The sequence below is a fragment of the Penaeus vannamei genome, chromosome 33 (genome assembly GCF_042767895.1).
Source record: "Penaeus vannamei isolate JL-2024 chromosome 33, ASM4276789v1, whole genome shotgun sequence".
Taxonomy (NCBI): domain Eukaryota; kingdom Metazoa; phylum Arthropoda; class Malacostraca; order Decapoda; family Penaeidae; genus Penaeus; species Penaeus vannamei.
In genome coordinates this window covers 14,399,228-14,407,705 of record NC_091581.1, presented here as the reverse complement: position 1 = coordinate 14,407,705, position 8,478 = coordinate 14,399,228, and positions in this window count along the sequence as shown.

Sequence of the window (8,478 nt, the reverse complement as noted above, 5' to 3'; positions counted from 1 at the left end):
TTTTCGACTTCTGGGATTTTATTACTTCTGGCCTTTATTTCATTATAAATGGACTGAATAATAATTATTATCCTCATTATTATCATTACTTTCATTATTTTCATGATAATTATCATTATACTCATTATCATCATGATTAGCATTATTATTATCATTATTGCAGTTATAATAATTATTATGCTAATTATTATTGTTAATTTTTATCATTATAACTATTTATAAAATGATAATAGAAATGATGATAATTTTAGAAATAATAATGACAATAATGATAATTATAATGACATTGATAATATTATTATTTCTATTGCCATTATTAGTATGAAAATTATTGGAATAGAGTTAATTATTGCTATTATTGCAGTAATTATTAATATTATCATTATTATTGTCATTATCATAATAATTATCATTATTGTCAATAATAAAGGAATTATCATGAAAACCATCATAATTACCTGAATTAATGTTAAGATCCTCATATTTACTATTAAAAACCGAATTTTTTTTTTTCGACGTTTCTCTCAAAAGGTCATTATCATTATGATTATCATTATTATTATCATCATCATTCCAGTTATAATAAATATTATGCTAATTATTATTGTTATTTTTATCATTATAACTATTTATATAATGATAATAGCAATAATGATAATGTTTTAAATAATTGTGACAAAAGTAATAATGATGACAATGATAATGATAGTATATCTATGGTCATATTACCAATAATGATAATAGCAATAATGATAATAGCAATAATGATAATTATAGAAATAACAGTGACAATAGTAATAATTATGACAATAATAATGATGTTATTATTTCTATTGCCATTATTAGTATGAAAATTATTGGAATAGAGTTAATTATTGCCATTATTGCTATAATTATCAAAATTATCATTATAATTATGAATTTATCATTATTATTGTCATTATCAGTCATTATCATCATAATAATCATCATTATTGTCAATAATAAAGGAATTATTATGAAAATCATCATAATTACCTCAATTAATATTAAAATCCTAATAATTACCATTAAAAAACGGAAAAGGTTTCTCTCAAAAGGCTGTAATTCGGTAGATTTTGCCGTTTTTTACTTCTGGCCTTTATTTCTTTATAAATGGACTGAATAATAATTATTATCATCAATGTTATCATTATTGTCATTAAATTTATCATTATAATTATGATTTTATCAGTATTAGTCATTATCATTGTCATTATCATCATAATTATCATCATTATTGTCAATAATAAAGGAATTATCATGAAAATCTACCTGAATTAATGTTAAAATCCTCATAATTACCATTAAAAAGCGAAAAAGGCGTTTTTTTGGCGTTTCTCTCAAAAGGCTGTACTTCTGGCCTTTATTTCATTAAAAATATACTGAATAATAATTATTATCATTATTATCATTACTGTCATTATTTTCATGATTATTATCATTATAGTCATTATCATCAAGGGAAAAAGGGGATTTTTCGACGTTTCTCTCAATAGGCTGTAATACGCTAGATTTTTCCTTTCTTTCGACTGGGATTTTATTACTTCTGGAATTTATTTCATTATAAATGGACTGAATAATAATTATCATCATTATTATCAGTACTGTCATTATTTTCATGATTATTACCATTATAGTTATTATCATCATGATTATCCTTATTATTATCATCATTATTGCAGTTATAATTATTATTATGCTAATTTTTATTGCTATTTTATCATTATAACTATGTACATAATGATAATAGCAATAATGATAATTTTAGAAATAATAATGACAATAATAATAATTATAATGACAATGGTAATGTTATTATTATTTATATTGCCATTTTCAGTTTGAAAATTATTGGAATAGAGTTATTAATTGGAATTATTGCAGTAATTATCAAAATTATCATTATAATTATGATTTTATCATCATTATTGTCATTACCATTGTCATTTTTATCATAATTATAAACATTATTGTCAATAATAAAGGAATTATCATGAAAATCATCATAATTACCTGAATTAATGTTAAAATCATCATAACTACCATTAAAAAGCGAAAAAGGGGATTTTTCGACGTTTCTCTCAATAGGCTGTAATACGCTATATTTTGCCATTTTTTGACTATTCGGATTTTATTACTTCTTTCCTTTATTTCATTATAAATGGACTGAATAATAATTATTGTCATCATTATCATTATTGTAATTATTTTCATGATTATTATCATTAAAGTCATTATCATCATGATTATAATTATCATTATTATTGCAGTTATAATAATTATTATGCTAATTATTATTGCTATTTTTATTATTATAACTATTTATATAATCATAATAGCAATAATGATAATTTTGAAAATAAAAATGGCAATAATGATAATTATAATAGCAATGATAATGATGTTATTATTATTTCTATTGCCATTATTAGTATGAAAATTATTAGAATAGATTTAATTATTGCTATTATTGCAGCAATTATCAGAATTATCATTATAATTATGATTTTATCATTATTATTGTCATTATCATTGTCCTTATCATCATAATTATCATCATTGTCAATAATAAAGGAATTATCATGAAAATTATCATAATTACCTGAATTAATGTTAAAATCCTAATAATTACCATTAAAAAGCGAAAAAAGTTTTTTTGACTTTTCTCATAAAAGTCAAAAAATAAATAAAAAATAAAAAAATAAAAAAAATACGCTAGATTTTGCCGTTTTTCGACGTTTGAGATTTTATTATTTCTGGCCCTCATTTCATTATATATGGACTGAATAGTAATTATTATCATCATTATTATCATTACTGTCATTATTTTCATGATTATTATCATTATAGTCATCATCATGATTATCATTATTATTATCATCCTTATTGCAGTTATAATAATTATTATGCCAATTATTATTGCTATTTTGACAATGATAATGATAATATCATTGTTATTATTATCATAATTATCAACATTATTGTCAATAATGAAGGAATTATCATGAAAATCATCATAATTACCTGAATTAATGTTAAAATCCTCATAATAACCATTAAAAAGCAAAAAAGTTTTTTTTTCAACGTTTCTCTTAAAATGCTGTAATAGTCTAGATTTTTTCCGTTTTTTCGACTTATGGGATTTTATAACTTCTAGCCTTTATTTCATTATAAATGGACTGAATGATAATTATTATCATTATTATCATTATTGTCACTATTTTCATAATTATTATCATTATAGTCATTATCATCATGATTATCATTATTATTATCATCATTATTGCAGTTATTATCATTATTATGCTAATTGTTATTGCTATTTTTATCATTAAATCTATAAAATGATAATAGTAATAATGGTAATTTTAGAGATAATAATGACAATAATATTGAAAGAACGATTTTGCCGTTTTTTTCGACTTTTGGGATTTTATTTTTTCTGGCCTTTATTACATTATAAATGGAGCGAATAATAATTATCATCATTATTATCATTACTGTCATTATTTTTATGACTATTATCATTATAGTCATTATCATCATGATTAACATTATTATTTTCATCATCATTTCAGTTATAATAATTATTATGCTTATTGTTATTGCTATTTTTATTATAACTATTTATATAATGATAATAGCAATAATGATAATTTTAGAAATAATAATCACAATAGTAATAATTATAATGACAATGAAAATGATGTTACTATTATTTCTATTGTCATTATTAATATGAAAATTATTGGAAGAGAGTTAATTTTTGCAGTAATTATCAAAATTATCATTATAATTATGATTTTATCATTATTATTGTCATTATCATTGTCATTATCATGAAAATCATCATTACCTGATTCAATAATAAAATCGTCATAATTGCCATTAAAAAGCGAAAAAGATTTTTTTTTACGTTTCTGTCAAAGGCTGTATTCCCCTAGATATTACCGTTTTTTCGACTTTTGGAATTTTATTACTTCTGGCACTATTTCATTATAAATAGACTGAATAATATTTATTATCATTATTATCATTACTGTCATTATTTTCATACGCTAGATTTTGCAATTTCTTCGACTTTTGGGATTTCATTACTTCTGGCCTTCATTTCATTATAAGTGGACTGAATGATAATTATTATCATCATTATTATAATTACTGTCATTATTTTCATGATTATTATCATTATAGTCATTATCATCATGATAATCATTATTATCTTCATTATTTCAGTTATAATAATTATTATGCTAATTGTTATTGCAATTTCTACCATTATAACTATTTATATAATGATAATAGCAATAATGATAATTTTAGAAATAATAATGACAATGACAATTCCCATTATTAGTATGAAAATTATTGGAATAGAGTTAATCATTGCAGTAATTAAAAAAAATTATCATTATAATTATGATTTTATCATCATTATTGTCATTATCATTGTCATTATCATCATTATTGTCAATAATAAAGGAATTATCATGAAAATCATAATAATTACCTGAATTAATGTTAAAATCCTCATAATTACCATTGAAAAGCGAAAAAGGTTTTTTTTTCGACGTTTCTCTCAAAAGGCTAGATTTTGCCGTTTTTTCGACTTCAGGGATTATATTACTTCTGGCCTTTATTTCATTATAAATGGACTGAATAATAATTATCATCATCATTATTATCAGTACTGTCATTAATTTCATGATTATTATCATTATAGTCATTATCATCATGATTATTATCATTATAGGCATTATCATCATGATTATCATTATTATTATCATCATTATTGCAGTTATAATAATTATTATGCTAATTATTATTGCTATATTTATCATTATAACTATTTATATAATGATAATAGCAATAATGATAAATTTAGAAGTAATAATGACAATAATAATAATTATAATGACAATGATAATGATGTTATTATTATTTCTTATGTCATTATTAGTATAAAAATTATTGGAGTAGAGTTAATTATTGCAGTAATTATCAAAATTATCATTATAATTATGATTTTATCAATATTGTCATTATCATCATAATTATCATCATTATTGTCAATAATAAAGGAATTATCATGAAAATCATCAAAATAACCTGAATTAATGTTAAAATCCTCATAATTACCATTAAAAAGCGAAAAGGTTTTTTTCGACGTTTCTCTCATAAGGCTGTAATACGCAAGATTTTACCGTTTTTTCGACTTCTGGGATTTTATTACTTCTGGCCTTTATTTCCTTATAAATGGACTGAATAATAATTATTTTCATCATTATTATCATCACTGTCATTATTTTCATGATTATTATCATTATAGTCATTATCATCATGATTATCATTATTATTATCATCATTATTGCAGTTATGATAATTTTTATGCTAATTATTATATCCATTTTTATCATTATAACTATTTATATAATGATAATAGCAATAAGGATAATTTTAGAAATAATAATGACAATAATGATAATTATAATGACAATGATAATGATGTTATTATTTCTTTGGCCATTATTAGTATGAAAATTATTGGAATAGAGTTAAATATTTCTATTATTGCAGTAATTATCAAAATTATCATTATAATTATGATTTTATCATCATTATTGTCATTATTATTGTCATTATCATCATTATTGTCAATAATAAAGGAATTATCATGAAAATCATCATAATTACCTGAATTAATGTTGAAATCCTCATAATTACCATTGAAAAGCGAAAAAGGTTTTCTTTCGACGTTTCTCTCAAAAGGCTAGATTTTGCCGTTTTTTTCGACTTCTGGGATTATATTATTTCTGGCCTTTATTTCATTATAAATGGACTGAATAATAATTATCGTCATCATTAATATCATTATAGTCATTATTATCATGATTATCATTATTATTATCATCATTATTGCAGTTATAATATTTATTATGCAAATTATTATTGCTATATTTATCATTATAACTATTTATATAATGATAATAGCAATAACGATAAATTTAGAAGTAATAATGACAATAATAATAATTATAATGACAATGATAATGATTTTATTATTATTTCTATTGCCCGTATTAGTATGAAAATTATCGGAATAGAGATAATTGTTGCTATTTTTGCAGTAATTATCAAGATTATCATTATAATTATGATTTTATTATTATTATTGTCATTATTCATTGTCATTATCATCATAATCAACATTATTATTGTCAAGAATAAAGAAATTATCATGAAAATCATCATAATTACCTGAATTAATGTTAAAATCCTCATAATTACCATTAAAAAGCGAAAAAGTAATTATCAAAATTATTATTATACTTATGATTTTATCATTATTATTGTCATTATCACTGTCATTATCATCATAATTATCATCTTTATTGTCAATAATAAAGGAATTATCATGAAAATCATCATAACCACCAGCGCCATCACCACATGCACCACCACTAAAACACTGCCACCACCAGCACCGTCACCACCATCTCCACCACCAGCACCATCACCACCATCACAACCACCACCTCCACCACCAGCACCATTACAACAGCCACTTCCACCACCAGCACCATCACCACTACCTCCACCACCAGCACCATTACCACCACTGCCACCACCAGCATCATCACCACCACCAACACCATTACCACCACTGCCACCACTATCACCACCACCTCCACCACCAGCCCCTATACCACCACCTCTACCACCATCACCAACACCAGCAGCGTCAGCACCACCTCCACTACCAGAACTATCACCACCACCTTCACCACCAACGCCGGCACCTCCACCACCAGCACCATTACCGCCACCACCTCTACCATCACCACCACCTCCACCACCACCACAACCACTTCCACCACCAGCACCACCTCCACCACCAGCACCAGCACCACCACCTCTACCACCAGCACCATTACCACCACTGCCACCACCATCACCACCATCTCCACCACCAGTACCATTACCACCACTGCCACCACCAACGCCATTACCACCACTGCCACCACCAGCACCATTACCACCACCTCTACCACCATCACCACCACCTCCACCACCAGCACTATTACCACCACCTTCACCACCATCATCGTCACCACCACCTCTACCACCAGCGCCATCAACACCATCACCGCCATCACCACCTACACCACCACTACCAGCAGCACTTCCACCACCAGCACCACCACCACCTTCACCACCATCACAACCACTTCACCATCTCCACCACCAGCACCATTACCAACACCACGACCACCTCTACCATCACCAGCACCATCGCCGCCACCACCTGTACCACAACCATTCCACCACCAGCATCATTACCACCACTGCCACCACTATCAACACCACCTCCAGCACCAGCACCTTTATCATCTCTGCCACCACCAGCACCATTACAACCACCTCTACCACCATCAACACCAGCAGCGTCACCACCACCTCCACCATCAGAACTATCACCACCATCTTCACCACCAGCGCCGGCACCTCCAACACCAGCACCATTACCACCACAACCACCTCTACTATCACCACCACCTCCATCCCCACCACCACCTGCACCACCACCACAATCACTTCCACCACCAGCACCACCTCCAGCAGCAGCACCAGCAGCACCACCTCCAGCAGCAGCACCATTACCACCACTACCACCACCAACAGCACCGCCACCATTACCAGCACTGCCACCACCATCACCACCACCTCCAGCACCAGCACCATTATCACCACTGCCACCACCAGCGCCATTACCACTACTACCACCACCAGCATCATTAGCACCACCGTCACCACCACCTCCACCACCAGCACTATTACTAACACCTTCACCATCACCACCACCTCCACCACCAGCGCCACCACTACCAGCACCACTTCCACCACCCGCACCAGTACCAACACTGCCACCACCACCTCCAGCACCATTACCACCACTGCCACCACCAGCACCATTACCACCACTGCCACCGACAGCACCATCACATCCACCACCAGCACCGTTACCGCCATTACAACCAGAAACAGCACCATCACGACCACCAGTAAAACACTGCCACCACCAGCACCGTCACCACCACCTCCACTACCAGCACCAGCAACACCACCACCGCCAACACCACCTCCACACCATTAAAACACTGCCACCAACACCATAAACACCACCTCCACCACCAGTACAAGCACCTCACCACCACAACCGACACCACCACCTGCACCACAACCACTTCCACCACCAGCACCATCACCACCACCTCCACCACCAGCACCATTACCACCACCTCCACCCCACCACAACCATTACCACCAATGCCACCACCAGCACCACCACCTCCAGCACCAGCACCATTACCGCCACCACCACCTCTACATCCATCACCACTGCCAGCACCATCACCACCACCTGCACCACAACCACTTCCACCACCAGCACCACCT